This window comes from Apteryx rowi, unplaced genomic scaffold, assembly GCF_003343035.1.
Source record: "Apteryx rowi isolate R43461 unplaced genomic scaffold, aptRow1 scaffold_112, whole genome shotgun sequence".
Taxonomy (NCBI): Eukaryota; Metazoa; Chordata; class Aves; order Apterygiformes; family Apterygidae; genus Apteryx; species Apteryx rowi.
In genome coordinates this window covers 1674250-1690293 of record NW_020447331.1, presented here as the reverse complement: position 1 = coordinate 1690293, position 16044 = coordinate 1674250, and positions in this window count along the sequence as shown.

Here is a 16044-nt window from a genome sequence, read left to right as displayed (position 1 = left end):
TTGCTGTGAGACCAGAAAAAACTCTACTGGCTTAGCTGCTCAAACAGAGGATGAGCAGTAAATGACCTGACAAAGCAAAATTGAGCCACTGGCAGGCAGTCTGAAGGGAAGAGGTAGGTTCTCTCTGTATTGATTTCTTCTAGTATGTTTCTTCAGTGTAAGTTTTAGCCAAATACAAATTAGTGAACTCAATGTAGTTGTGCAATATAGGAAGCTAAGCCAGACGTTACAGATATTTCCAAGGAGGATGGTGGTTTGTTTGCTCAATAAAAATAGAATTTAAACAGAATTTCTCCTTGCTGAACAAGAAATTTTGGTACCCAGCATCCAGGGTGGCTAGAAGCCTGGCAGAAGAAGGATTTCACCTGGACAAGTCACTTGTTTTTGTATGATGGAAAGCTCATTATAGATTTACGCTCTGGAGAGTTCACTGTCCTGCTGTACTGGAATTCCTTCTGCTTTCTAAGCAGGCTTCGACTATAGGTGAATTCACAATAAACAGGCAGCTGATCACAGGGAACTTTGTTCTGCGCTGACATCATAAATATTCTTTGCGCTAGTGACCTAGAGAGCAAAGAACCCCAAAGGTGGCAAAGCTGCCAGATCACTCCACCATAGTCTCATAAAAAGAGGCCACCAGCACACAGATTATTCATGTATCCAATGATCTGTTTGTCCTTGGAAAGTCAAACAGATGGATTGTCCAAATAAATACTATCTTTTAAAAAAACCCACAAAACCAAAGTCAAACTGGGCCACATAGTCCTCAGCAAAACTGCTCAGCAAAACATCTAACTGCACAGTAGTTTTGGTGCTTCTTCTCACTCATCCACTGCTCAGAGAGAACTTACACCTGTCTGAGAGGACTTGTATTTCCCACCTCAYGAGAGGTGCCCTAGAGACCAGGTTGATGAGGATCTTCAATAGTACTGCTATCCCAAACACAACTGTGGAAGTGCCACATGCTGGAAAGACAAGTAACTGAAAATCCATCTGACCATTGGGTGGAAAAAGGAATCACAGAATCACAGAATCGCTGAGGTTGGAAGGGACCTCTGGAGATCATCTACTCCAACCCCCCTGCTCAAGCAGGGTCACCTAGAGCACGTTGCACAGGATCACATCCAGGCGTGTTTTGAATATCTCCAGAGAAGGAGACTCCACAACCTCTCTGGGCAACCTGTGCCAGTGCTCTGTCACCCTCACAGTGAAAAAGTTTTTCCTCATATTCAGATGGAATTGTCTGTGTTTCAGTTTGTGCCCATTGCCTCGCATCCTGTCACAGGGCACCACTGAAAAGAGTCTGGTCCCATCCTCTYGACACCCTCCCTTCAGACACTTGTACACATTGATAAGATCTCCTCTCAGCCTTCTCTTCTCTAGGCTAAACAGTCCCAGCTCTCTCAGTCTTTCCTCATAAGACAGATGCTCCAATCCCCTAAGAGAAGAGAAGAGAAAGGAGAGAAAACAGAGAAGAGAAGGAATGGGTCTCTGAGTCAGTGTATATGCCACTGAATTAGGAAAGAGGAAAYGTGAATTCACATCCCTGCTCAAATTAACATTCAGGCATTTAGTACAAAGGAGAACATGAGCACCTGTCGCCCCTCTACAAACACATCAGCTGAGGCTTGATCGGGTAGGCATGTGCTGAGAATGACTACCAGATTGGGACTATCAGGAGAGCTGTACAGGGAACAGTCTGTGGGGTTTCTGGGACTCAGGCAAAGAACTCCTCAGCGTATGAAGTTCTGAGAATGCCCTTCTTCACATCTCTATGCGGGTAGCTTCTTTGCTTTTCATAGCAAAAAATCAGGTTAAATGCCTAGAGAATATAGGCATTTCTAGTTTTAGTTGGTAAAAGCACAGCAGTCTTGAGGATCTGAATTTTGGACTTGAGCGTGAAAAGTGGAAGTTGGAATGCAATAGATCTTTGCAGAGGTCCAATCTTATTTATTACACACTATTATGAGCCTCGCCCTTTCATTTTTTGTCATCTTATTGAATGTTCCTCCATTTAATAACTTCAAGGTTAATGCTGACAGTCAGTTCTCCTTTATTTCCTAAAAACTTTGAATGTCTATTTGAGCCAGCTAGCATTGTTCATAATGTTTCACCTTCACTACAAAACTGCCCTGATATATTTTTTTCTCCCCCTTTGCCTTCAGAATACTTTTTATCCCCTCTTTTTTATCTTGTCTGTAAGATACCCGTCTATATTGACCTTCTAGATGCCCAAAGTAATTTAAAAAGCAACCATAACTGAAACTAATATGTTTAAATGATTTTCCTTGACCTAGGTGTACACCGATAACATTGTTTCCCTACACATGTCCACCTGAACCAGAAGGAGGCTATTCCTCAGCTGTGATGTATCTGAAATTATAGCAAAATCACTTTGCACAGGATGAGTAGAGCTGACTGAAACAGGAATTTTTATTCTATGTGAAACAAACATTTTGACACTTGTGTCTATCGTGAAATAAGATTAAAAACTCAAAACTGTCAGAACAAAATGGCTATTTAAATGTTGCAGAACAAAATGGCTATTTAAAGTATTAACACGGAAATGTCATGATACTTATTTTGGGTTTTGTCCCACCGCCTCTGCTTGCACATTATAGACTAGCACGTTTTTGTCCTCCTCTGTAGTCTGGCCAAATTTCATCTCCCCTCGTTTGCCACAGCCATGGGAGCAGAGTAATGAAGGCTTTAAGGCAATTTATTCTCTCCAAATGCCAAAAGAATATATCAATGTTATGTAGTTTATCTGCTCTGCCAGCTTCCCCTACCATAGTATTGCTTTTTACAGAACAGAAAGCTTTATTTAACATTTACATTAATTCCATTTAAATGTTTCAAAACTCTCAAGGTAGCAACAACACTGGAGTTCATTGTAACATGCATGACACTTTCTGGATGTGGGTCTCAACTTGCAATTTGCAGATGCCTTGGGATCTCTGCAGCCATGTCCCGTCTCCTTAAAGGACAAYAGAAGATCTCTACTCTCAGGAGTCCTTCCCTCCTCTCTGTCACCTCCTAGAGTCATCACTTATAAAAGAAATACCCATCTTAATCCCAGTAGGTAGAGAAAGCATCAACTCAGATTGAAGAAGTGTAACTTTTCTCACGTAACGTTATATGTCTGTAATGTGGATGCCTGCATCTGAATAAGTTACCTAAGCTCCTTTTATAGACAGTGGAAAGAAACTGGCAGTTACAGAGCATGTGATTCATCCTTTTTAGATCTTCATCTGAATCACCTAATAATGCCTTTTTTCCCCTCACTGATTGTGAAGGAAGTTGACATAGCTAGCTCAGACACACTTCTACATTGGCAGCATCTACAGTGCGACAATATGGATCTGCTCAGTACAACAAGGTTTCCCTACTTTAATAACAAAAAGGTTAAAGTTGTATATAATAAAAATGAGGTTCTGAACCCATTTTGGACTTGTTATTTACTGCTGTGATAGTGGATTTCAATTACATTATTTCTGAGTTACAGCAACACCAAAACAAGCAGAGCCAAATCTTAGCTTCCCTAATCTATGCCGTAGCTATTGACCAATTTCATTAGGTTGCCCACTACAAAGAGATTAAAGTTGACTGCAGAAGCCAAAGCTCAGCAGGGATCATGAGAATTTTCTAATAGAATAAAATAAAGAGTACATTACAGGTGATGATAAACTACCCAGGGTGATTTGGACAAATTAAATCCTTTGAGCATTCAGTATCGCTAATGATTTGTAAATGAAACCACTATAATTTATGGCTCCAGAAATATGTCAAGCCTGAAGTTTACACTTCTAAAGTTGCCAAATTTAAATTCTGTAAATAAAAATTTCATTGTTCACAAACATTGTCTAAGGTACGTGAGTTAAAAATTAGGGGCTATAATGTTGGATGGCATGGTCTAAAGAATTAATGTGTTTCTATCTAGGAAACTACTGTTTAAAATCTAAATCAAGACACTTGAAGAAAAATGCTAAGTAGTTTCTTCCCAATACTCTGTGAGTGGTTAATGTCAAAATCTTCATGAAAAATCTCCTGTTGGGGACCTTTCTCCTCGCCTCAAAAGAGAAACAAACTGCAAGACATAACTAATACAGTACCTGGTCACTCTCACAGAGAGGACATTGGTTGTCTTCAATCAGTTGCTTCCAGAATTAGGATTGTGCTGTCAGTGACAGTACTTTTCATCTTAAAATCATCCTAAATTTCCACTTTTTTTAAGATGAGGCATGCAAGTATCTCCTGAAGAACAAATCGAATGAGAATGATGTTCAGTTAAGAAGCTTTGGATTTGATGCTGCARAACTTCCCCTCCAAAATCAGCGAGCATTTAGAACTCAGGGCAGTGGCTGTTACCACCCTTTCCAAAGCACATAATGATGCACACACTTTTCAGTTCCTTACCTGTAGCACACCTGTATGGTAGGCTCCAGGCACTGCAGTTAGCAGGTACAATTGAGGCTAGCACTGCATCTCTAAGGGGCAGCACACTCTACTAGGCTTGCCGTCCGACAAAGTCCAGATACCTGAGTTTCAGTCTAGGCTCTCTTGCTGATCTGCCTTCTAGAGTCATTTGTCCCTCTCTTCATCTTCCTGCTCTTTGTTTCTTTAGGCTGTGAATGCTATGGCAGGAGAGGGCTGAGGAACCTGCCAAGCTATTTCACCCAGTGTGTGGTTTGTTGATGGCCATTTACTTTCCTCAGGAATCGGCAAGGAACAGGCTATAAGCTAAACACATTTTTCTGGCAGCAGCAATCATCTCCTCTATGACCATTCTGGGGTGCTGCAATCCCTACCTGCCAGGTGACCTCCGGACACGCAAGAGGTAGGGGCCCTGTGTATTGCCGTGAAGGCCACTAGAAGTTAGGTGGCCCACCTGTCTGGTGCTCTGCTGAGCAGAGGTCTCTTTTATTCCATGCCTCTTGTCTGGGCTGCTGCGATACAAACTGGTGATAGTTTATTAACAAAAGTTCTGATGAGCACGGAACATTCCCTATAGGAAATGTTTTACTCCAACCTTAGCAAATATAAACCATTCCTGTGATATGCATGACCCAGGGTACCAGTACCTCCAATTACATGTGTATGTGTAGAGCCTGAGCCAATTTCTGTACTCATTTAGTGGTGTAAATCATACCACTGCTTTTGAGGAATCAATAGTTACACATGAACAAATCTGCATTTGTAATGTAGGAGTATATTAGAAAGAAGGATATCCTTAAAGACAAATGCAACAGTTCAGAACTTGCCTCTCTGAAAGTAAATGTAAGACAAAGAACAGACTGTTTAGGCTCAGCRCAATGGGCCAGTTTAGCTCCAAGAAGCCAGTAGTCCAACATATCTTCAGTAGAGCTGATAAGGAAGGTGGAATTTCCATTCGCAGGAAATCCCAGCATATCAAAATAATGCTGTGCTCATAGTCAGAAGAGGAGCCACAATTTCAAGCCTTGCAAAATAACAAATTTTATTCAAAATATTTTTTTTGTAGTCTTGAATAATTTCTTAAATATACCATCAAAACACACAGAAATAAAAATTCTTCTCCTGTAATGTTAACATACATATTAAATGTAATATATTGTACTATACAATTACATGCTTCATGTAAGAGAAACATATAAATATAATTAAATTATTGTTATAACCTCTAAGTTTAACATAGTCACATTTTAACGAACTGTTTTGGATTTACTGAGGTAAAATGAAAAAGCAAAAGTTACTTTTTTTGCTTGTTTCTGATTTTATTTTTGTTGAAATCAACAGGCTCCCATGACTTTTTTTCAAAAGAAACAACTGTTACATTGTGAACATTTTGTTCAGCTCTGGGCTTGAAACTTTCTTCCTTTGGCAAGCAATTTTTTCCTAGAAGCACTGAGTCCCTCTTGCCCAGCTTCTCTGTGCAGATAAGCCACTGGACAAACATTAACTAATMCTTGTTGGCCTAATTCTTTTTACATCACAAGCGCTGGAAAGGCAAAGGACCATTTTTCTTGCAGCATAATGGGTCTGGTGGGACATCGCTATCCTGGACAGGAGCAACAAACCAACGTGTACCACCCCAAAGCAAATTTACAGTCAGCATGTCCTACTAAGCTGACTAGAGAAATTCTGTGCAACTACGCTGATCTGACGATATTAGCCCTTATAATATTTTCAGATAGCTGCCTACAAACACCAACAGGAAAGGAGAGAGGTCAGTTCAGATGTAGAGAGAGAAAGAGCTCAAATGCAATCTGTGGCTGTTGAAAGAGACTGTCCTTTGGTTACTTAAAGCAAACATTTAGACTTCTGGACTTAAGAGATTTACACTTCTTGATAAACACATGCAGCAGCTTCAACAAAGCCAAGCTTTTCTTTCCTCTAATTTAATACCTGCTCAATATAAGTGTTAAACACACACATGCATGTGTATGCAGTATCTAGTGCATATTGAAAGTGTGCGGGTATGTGGCTGCCAGGCCATACTGAGGCTACTGGTATTTTGCTTCTTCCTAACTTTGTCTCCTTTTTTCCTTTTTTTCCCCCTCCCTTTCTGGTGGTGTTTATGGAGGGAGTAAGTGGGGAGAAATAATAAAGGACAAAGTGGGAGAATTTTTGCTTAGTGACCAGCCCAAGTTTGCTTTCTTTTTTTGCCCCAACTAATTTAATTTGAATTAAAATTGCTTCCCTTAAAAAGTTTTCCACAGAGAAAAGGGCAGGATGGTTTTAAAATAAGGTTGAGTGGATCCAAGTGATGGCCTGTGGGATACTTCTCTGAAGCCCATGACTGGGGTAGTGTTTTAGTGCTACTCGGTGCTAGCCCAGACACTAGCTCAGTGCATTGCTGCTGGCTGCTTCCAAAACCAGTGCAATAAATCTGCAGGAGTGCAAAAGCTGAACAGCCCTGAAATGAACAGATACAATTTTGCAAGTCATGTAAAATGACATGAAAAGTGCTTATGAGGGAAGAAGGGCACAACACTGGCTTTTATGAGAACGTGATCAAGTCCCAAATAGCCTTAAAGGAGATCCAACTCATGAACTATAAACTACTGTTAAAAATTATGGAAGAACTGACAGCTCCTTTATTAGAAAGGTTTAGAGTCAGGTTTGATAACAGAACTCTGCTCTCATCATTACGGAGGCTCATAATGTTCTAACACTGTTCCTAAACCTGGAAAAGATCAATTGTTATGCCCTTCACATAGTCTTATTTCATTAATAAGCACGGATGCTAAAATCTTGGCCAAGATAATGGCAGATAGATTAACTAAATTACTCCCACGCCTAGCAGCTTTTAGGCCAAGTGGGATTTGTATGTGGGAGTCAAGCTAAGAAGACTATTTAGCCTTCTGTGTTACATGAAGCATTAGAGCAAGCCAGATGTAACACAGCAAATGGAGAGCAAAAAAGGGCATTTAGTTACGTGGAATAGCCTTGCTCTTTACAACATTAAAAAAATAAACTTTGGAAGACAATTTATTGCCTAAATTAAAACTTTGTATGCCTCCCTGATAGGTAATGTTTAAAGGACATAATTCATTCTCCTCATTCAATGAAGCTTGGGAAAATGAGGCTCAGTTGTTCCTTGCCCCGGTACAGTTTGACTGGATAAACATTTTTGGAACAACTCCATGAATGCAGTTTAGCATCAAAGGAAAATCAGTATTATGAAGAGCTGCAAAGGGTTTGATGCCCTTTGGGTTTGTATTTCCTGAGAAAACGATGCCATAATTTATGGATGATGAATTGTGGAGGCAGTCTGGCTGTAAGACTTAAAATCTTAGAYGAGTCTATTTAGCGGTGCATGTTAATATCCTTCTGTGCTCCTTAAGAACTTCTGCAAAAAGCAAAAGGAAAAATTCAGGACATGGAGATGTATGTTATTATGGGTATCCTGGGAGTATCTACGCAATCAAGATCAAAGTCTCTTTGGGTCTAATCATCCTCTGTGACCCATAGTGAGAGATGGTCCCTGCTCCAATGACTTCACTTCCTAACTACACAAGGCAAGTTGTTAGAAAGGGACCAGATGATGGAGAGAGTTAGTTACCCACGATCCTTAGACCACCAGCATCAAAGCTGAAGTTAAAATCCAAGTTGTAAGTCCCAAGCCAAGTCTGCAATAATACCTAGGTATACACAGGTATATGCCCATGTTCTGAACATTACTGGGATATCACTGCACCATCCTATATTTTTTTTCCAAATATGCAAATATGCCACTACCACTATTTAGAGCTATGTAGAGCCAATACAGAGTACATGCAAAGTGCAAGTCACAAGCAGGGGAATTATCCAGCAACAATCCCACAGTTCTCTGGTTTCCAGCCTTTCTGTATACCTCCTTCACTCTCTACTGCCCAGGAAGTGGGTTGTGCTATTTAATTTGTTCTCTAAGCCATTGGTTCCCACTGCGTTTTGTGCGTGTATGCAACACTTCTTCCCTCAATATGGATTTAATGACAAAACCGCTTAAAAGAAATATAGTAATTAAAAAGAATCTATGACCCAGCCTTTAATCCTACACTTCCTGACAATTTGTCAGATCAAATTTTTGCTAAATTGCATGAAGCAATCACTTGATTTTAGTGGAAGAGCAAGAAATACAGGTTGGATCCGAATAAAATTAACTGTGGGTGCAAAAGATAGTGGTAATAGGTAAAGTAACAGGTAACATTTCAATTACCCCAGCATCTCCTTGAGGATGCAGTGAGCAGGGCATATTCCACTCCTGAATCAGCCCACAGCAATTAAAAGACCACATGCTCAGGAGATGTTAGTTGATGTAGCACCAGAAAAGTGAATGGAGCTTGGCTCCACTAGCCGAACACCTAAACCATCCCCTCTTTGTCTACAAAGGACTGCTAGGGCCTCATGCTAGAGCAAGGACTGTACCCTGAGGCACAAACTAGGTAGAGCTGACACAGCATGACACCATCAGTCATGTAGTCCCCAGGGCGTCCCTTCAATCCTCCTGACATGCGAAAGCAGCAAGCCTGATGGTATAACTCCTCAAAGCAGATGATACCACTGCCTGAACAAGCCAGGCACTCCACTGGCCAGAGCAGAGAAGAACAGCCTCTTTCTACACAGGTTTGCCACCCCAAGCAGCAATCYGCAACTAGGCACAGTCCTGCGAGTTGTTGAGCAATGCAGCCAGGTACTCAATATACTCAATCTCCACGAAATGAATAGTAGCTGAGGGACCCCAACAGTTCTTAGAAGGGAATAACGAACCCCTGTAGGGGAGGCAGCCCACAATGCAGCAAACATTCACAGACATTGACCATTTGGTCCACACAACAGCAAACTGTTTAAACAGGGCCTGGAAAAAACAGGCATAAAATCCAGGATTGTATATCCTGTCTTTCACGCTTCTACAGTCTCCTCAGTCACCACAAAGATTATCTCATCTAGTCCAGAGGGAAATCAGTTCAAGAGAAATTTTCACACAGAAGAATTCACTAATTATAAATATTATTTGTCTGAGACAATAAGGTGTCTGTGATAACAATAGCTATATTATTCATTAATCCAGGTTTATGGGAAATACTTCTGAAAATGAAAGCTCTTGAGGCTGGTAAACCACAAAGGGTTCATTCTGATGACCTGTAAAACACAGTTTAAACTTTCAAAAGTAAATACTTCTACACAAAGCTCTAACAGAAATGGAACTGAAGCCCTGAATTCAAATTAAATTGATCAGAATTAGCAGAATAAGCTAGAAAATGTACATAGTATTTTGTTTTCTATAAGCTGAAGTTCTTTCTAATAAGACAACTCATATGGAGCAGAAAGGAAGGAACATTCAGTGGTTATTCACTGTATTCATGAAATGTCAATTAGACAATACAGTTAGAGGTTTCAGAAAATCTTTAGTGGTCCTTTTTACCCTGGAAAGCAAAAAAGTTTGCAAAAACATCTCATTTTGATTAAATTCCATTTAGAACTGAAAAGGAGTGGAATAATATGATTTTATTTCTCAAAATAGATTTTTTAATGATAAAGATTTAATAAAATAAAATGTTAAAAGTGGAAATTCAAATGAAATGTTTGAACCCCAAACCATTTTTGACTTTGAGTTATATATTTTTCTGAAAGTTTCCCAGACAAAATAAATGAATAGGAATAGCAAGGGAAATGAAATAGCAGCACTTAATACAAAATGGAAATTCTGGGCTCTGCATACAAGTGCTTTAGGTTTGTTGAATTTGAAAGAAATGTATAGTTCATACAATGTTAAATTAGTGTCTGGAAGATCCTAATAACAGAGGAAGACAGAGACCCTGTCTGTGTGTGCTGCCTGCCCATGAGGGGATCTAGCCCTGAGCGGTGCTAAACCTCTAACCATGCATCTTGGATCCAGGATAATTGCAAATGAAACAAACTCCACAGTTGCTTGCTCAGTGTATTTAGAATGTACTGTCTCAGCTGGGAGAATATCTGGCAGGGACTTGTGAGAAATGTCAACTCCATTTGCCCTCTGTGGGTACTCCTACGCAAGGCAGCATAGTGTGGATTTGAGCCCCTTCTCGAGTTCTGACTCTTCTCCCACTCTGTTTACATGTAGGCATGTGCTCGATGTGGATGCATGCCAAGGTCTAGAGTTCGCTGGAGAGAGATTCCATAGGGACTGAGCAGAATGGGCAGCAGTGCACCAGCAGACATGTTCTCCTCCATTCTTTTAGATGCCTCAGTGAAGGTACCTGAGCCTGAGTTGAAGGGTCAGTAACAGTAGCTGGGAAGATGGCCAAGAGTGCATTTCACCTGGTTGTGGATGCATTGTTATCTTTCCTATACTAAAAAAATAAATGTGGTCTTGTTGGTACAAGTAACGGGTGCAAGGACAAGAAGGTAATCACAGTCAGTGCGGATTTAGCAAGGGCAGATCATGCTTGACCAACCTGATTGCCTCCAGTGCTGAAATGACTGCCTGTGTGGATGAGGAAAGATGGATGAGGTATATTTGATTTCATCAAGGCTTCTGACCCAGCTCCTACAACCTCTTATCTGGAAGTTGACTGCTAGATGTCTTGAAAATTACCTGGACTGCTGGTCTCAAAGAGTACTAATCAAGGCCTTGACATGCAGCTGTTGATCAGTAACCAATAGTATGAGTGATCTGGATAATGAGACAGAATGTACCCTCAGCACCTTTAGGAATGTACCCTCAGAAAAGATGCTAGGAAATTCATAGTGGTTGACACAGTGAAGGGCAGAGCTTCAGCCTAGATGCACCTTGATAAATTTGAGGATTGGGCTGACAAAAATGTTAGAAATATCAACAAAGAAAAGTCCAGTATTTTGCACTTGCCTGGGATAGCCCCAAGCATTAATACAGCTGACTGCCTGGTAGCAACAGTGATGAAAAGGACAAGTAGACACCAGGCTGAATGTGAGCCAAGAGTGGTCTTGGTTATTTGCAAATCTGGTTATTTGCAAATAAGACAAATGATGTCCTGGGTAACACTAGGAAGCATGTATCCAGCAGATCAAGTTATAAACCTCTTTTGCCCAGCACTGATGAGGCCACACCTGGAATGCTGTGTCCCAGTTTGGGCACCCCAAGTTCAAGAGGGATGTGCATAAAAACTGGAAATGGTAGAGTGAAGAGCTACCAAGATGGTCCAGGGTCTTGAAGACATAACATACAAGGAGCAACTGAAGGAAGTGGGCTGGTTTAGTCAGGTGAAGAGGAAGCCAAGGGGTGATCAGACATACCATACAATAATTTGATCAGTAGCAASAAGGACAATGTAGCCAAACTCTTCTCAGTAGTAGCAGGTGGTATAAAGATGGGCAATGGCCACAGGTTGTGGCTTGGGACGTTCACACTGGATATGAGGAATAACTTCTTTACTAGGAAGATAGTGCAGCACTGGAGCAGGTACCCAGAGAGGCTGTAGAATCACCATTCTTGGACATTTTCATGACTTGGCTAGACAAAGCCATAGCTGACCACTAGTGTTGCCAATAGTCCTGCTTTGAGTGGGAGGCTGGCCAAATTAACTGCAATCAACATCTGTATGATTCTGTGGAACCTTATGGTAAATTTTAATTCATTCCATTCTGTTTTAATCACTAATAAAGAAAACACACTGATTGCTGTCTTTACATTGCTATTTATAGAAAATGCAATTGTCATATTTGTTTAGCTTTCTTTGTCCAATGATCATTTAAACCAGTTATTTTGCTGTTCTTCATACTTTCAGTTCAATTGATAAGCGTGTATGATTTCATATTTAGCAAAGGCTGTGACTGTATTAACAGCCTTATCCACTTGACATTGTGATCTTTCATGTGAGACAGCACATCATGGTCCTGATGACTCCTTACCATTAAAGATATTTCTATCCAAATTACTTCTGCCACCTCACATGGTTACTGTCTGCACCTTCATCTCTTATAAACTGTCACTCACTGCTGCTATTTTCTTATGTATTACAAGTTATGCATAGTGGCACCCATTAGAACTGAAACCTCATTAACAGGGACCAAGATAGGCTATGCAAACACAGAATGAGAGAAGAAATAGGCAAAAAAACCCACTAATATGATTGTCTCCAGATATTTTCTGATGTTTGCTGATTACCAATGGAGTGCTCCCTCTCCACAAGACCATGTAGCCATTGATGATGCTGATATAAAATAAAAGCTATGTTTCTCTCCTGAGCTGGCTTTCCACCAGCAAAGGATGAGTCTTTGTATACAGTCTGTTACAGGCATGAAACAGTTTTTGATTCTCTGGGAAGCAAAGAGTAAAATTCATTATAGAGTTTGAGGCATTGACTTGAGTGCTGAAGCACTTATTAATGACCTGATTCAGATCTAAAGAATCTCTCCAACAAAGGAGGTTCTTCTGCCAGTGAAGCACAATTTGAGACTCATAGCTTGTATACACAGGGAAAATTACCAGCATAATTATGCTGGTATAATTAAACCAGCTTAGCTATGCCAATAAAATTCTCCCTCTATGGACACTGCTCTCCTAGCATAAGAACATTTATTTTCTATGGAGATCATGTCAAAATAAGTTAAATCAGGACATTTATCTTGAGATAAAAAGGGCATGGGAAGTTTAACTGGCAGGGTATACTGGGACAACTATACTGGTATAGTTAGCCATTTCCATATAGGCAAGCTTTCAGTTGTTCACAGAAGTGTGAGATTGTGTCTCCTTGATGAAAGCTTTGGATTTAAATGTTTTCACGTTGCTTCATCTCACTGAAGTCAGAATAAATAATTATAAAAGAGAATCAGCTCAGTAATGGGATCTGATAAGCATATATCTCTGCTCAGCAAATTACTGTGCTTGCCTCATTAGGATTAACCACCCTGCAGACAAAGAGGCCAAGTCACAGCTTCTAAGGATGCAGAGCCAGATGGAAGTCTCTATTCAAAAAATGTCTCAGGAGATGTCTTGACATCTGTTACTGAAGCATGTTATGGGTAAAATCTTAAGAACCACCCCTAAAGGGGGGGTAGAAAATGCTTAATTTGAGCTGGCAAAGTTTTTGTGAGGGTAGAAGTTCTTTTTTTTTTTTTTTTTTTTTTGAGAATTGTAGAAGTTCTTATTTTTTAGCTGGGAAATTTGATTGTAGATGTGTGCGTTATACAGCCTATAGCCTGAAAAGAAGAAGAAGAAAAAAAAAAGCCTTTATATCCTTGATGTTAAAACTTGGTTGGCTTAACTCTGTCCTGTGGTTAGTCACAGAGATTCACACCTCTTTAAGATCAACTGTGTTAAGAATTTCATTAGGAACTGAAAATGCAGGGCTGAGAATCACTCTTGCAATGTGTAAAAGAAAGAGGCAGGAAGGACACTGACACCAGGTTTTCCCCTACTGCTTCTCCAGAAATCACTCCTGCAGAAGACTGAAACCCTCAGAGCATCCACTGTTCCCTGATGTCTGCACTACCCCAACTGGGAGAATTTGGGGCAGGGACTTGTGGAAAACGTCAACTCCATTTGCCTTTTGTGGATGCTCATACGCAGGTAGCATGGTGTGGATTTGAGCTTAATCTCAAATCTGGCTCCTCTGTTTAGCACATGGTTATGTATGGACTTAAGCCAAGGTCTAGAGTACACTAGAGAGAAAGCTAAGAGAAAGACCCCAGCGGGACTGAGCAGAGTAGGGAGCAGTGCACCAGGAGTCACCTTCTCCTCGTTTTAAGTGCCACTGTGAGAGCTCTGAGCCTGAGTCAGAGCAGGGCTAGCATCCAGCAATGCAGGAGGTAAATGAGCAGTTCATGGAGTCAAACACATTCGAGCCCACTCTTGAGTTAATCTTTTGTCTAAGAGGCCTTCTCACAGCCTGTGAGAAGTGAAAGAATGAAAACCAAGGCATTGAATGTGCTACAAAAAATTACTTTGACTCCTGTGAAGTGGTGCACTTGGTCCTCAAGTGATACATTTGATGGACCTTGCTCAAAAGCCTGGCTGAAAAAAAAGGAAGCACCAGAATTTACTGGTCCAAATTTAGAAAAACAATATTAAACACTTTCTTCAACATTAGCAATGTAGGTCCTGGTTCCCAGAGTTGACTCTCAGCTTCCCAGAAGATCCCTAGAGAGGGAAATCCAACTCTGCGGAACTGCTAAATTCCTCACCAGATGAGGTATCCTGACTTCCTTTTGTAATTCACGCTCCAAAACTACTGTGTTCAGGATTACTCAGCCACTAGATGTCTCTGCATACTACAGGGCAAAGTGAAGAAGATGAATTTCAGGCCAAATCCAAAGAAAAAGTCGGTGTGCAAGCAGCATGGAAGCCTCCTTGTTTTTTGTCTCAGATCTCTGCTTGAATGTTGCAGCAATGGAATGATTTTCACTTGTTGACAGACTGCGTAGTTGCCAGCATACTTCAAGGAACATGCTCCTTGCATGTCCTAGCTTGAATTATTGAGCTGGTACTTGGGAATATGCACAGAAAAAGGAGGAAGAAAGATCCTTTCCTCATAAACCTCTGAAGAGGCAGAAGATGTGCAATTCAGTTTCTCCAGAAGAAGTTTTCTAAACTAACTAGCTTCACCATCCTCGCAGCCTGTTTCAGAGAAGAAGAAAATTTTACAACAAAGGCTCTTATCTACTTACGTCATTGGACTGCTCATACAAGGATAGCAAGTGTTCCCCCTTGTTGATTCTGCCCTATATACACACATGCACTGTTATTTTCTAACAACACTCTTGTGTTCAGGAATCGCATTTAGCTCAGTATATATGCTTTGGGGCATATAAAGTCAAGAGCCATAAAAATAGGTTGTGCAAATCTGATGGGGTCTGCCAGTCTGTGACCTGACTGCTGAGGTAGAAATCAATAGATGGGGAATGTTTATGAATGACTGCAGGTATCTTTTATCTTTTGCCTGACAAACCACCTCTTTGGCTTGTGAGAACAAGGACTGTAGCAGCCACACAAGTTCTGGGRACCCTGCTCCCAAACACATAAACTTAGGGGGGAAAAAAAAATCCCCCTGAAACACAAACATTGAGCTATGGGCCCAGTTCCCCAAACTGCTGGCTTCAGAGCTAGGCCAAGCAAGCTGTGATAACGCAGATACCGAACAGCTACGGTATCCAAACACAGCTGTGGATGTCAGCTTGAAAATGTTCTTTCAAAAGACTTGATTTTTAGAAAGCAAGAGAGAGGCAGATTATTCAAATTGGGTACCCATGGAAGGAAAACTACATAAATCACATTTTTAACAAGCTTACCCAGAGACCTCCTTCCCACTTTTCCTTCCCAAACAGAGCTTTCTTGTAAGCAAGCAAGGCAGCACATGAAGGGCCCAATCTGCAAACCATGATGCACTGTATTTGCAAACTTTTCTCAAAGCAAACAGTTCTCCAGTGTTATTAGGACCACCACACTATTTCATAGAAAGCTTTACATGTGTCAGTCAGGAGACTAAGTGTCAAATAAAAAGCTGGTACATTAAAGGAAATTTCCAATAGTACATCTTATTACTCACTACTGACTCAGCTTGATAATATAAAGTCAATGAGAAAAGCTGCCAGCATTCCTTTGTGTTATAATCATTAAAGAGCAAC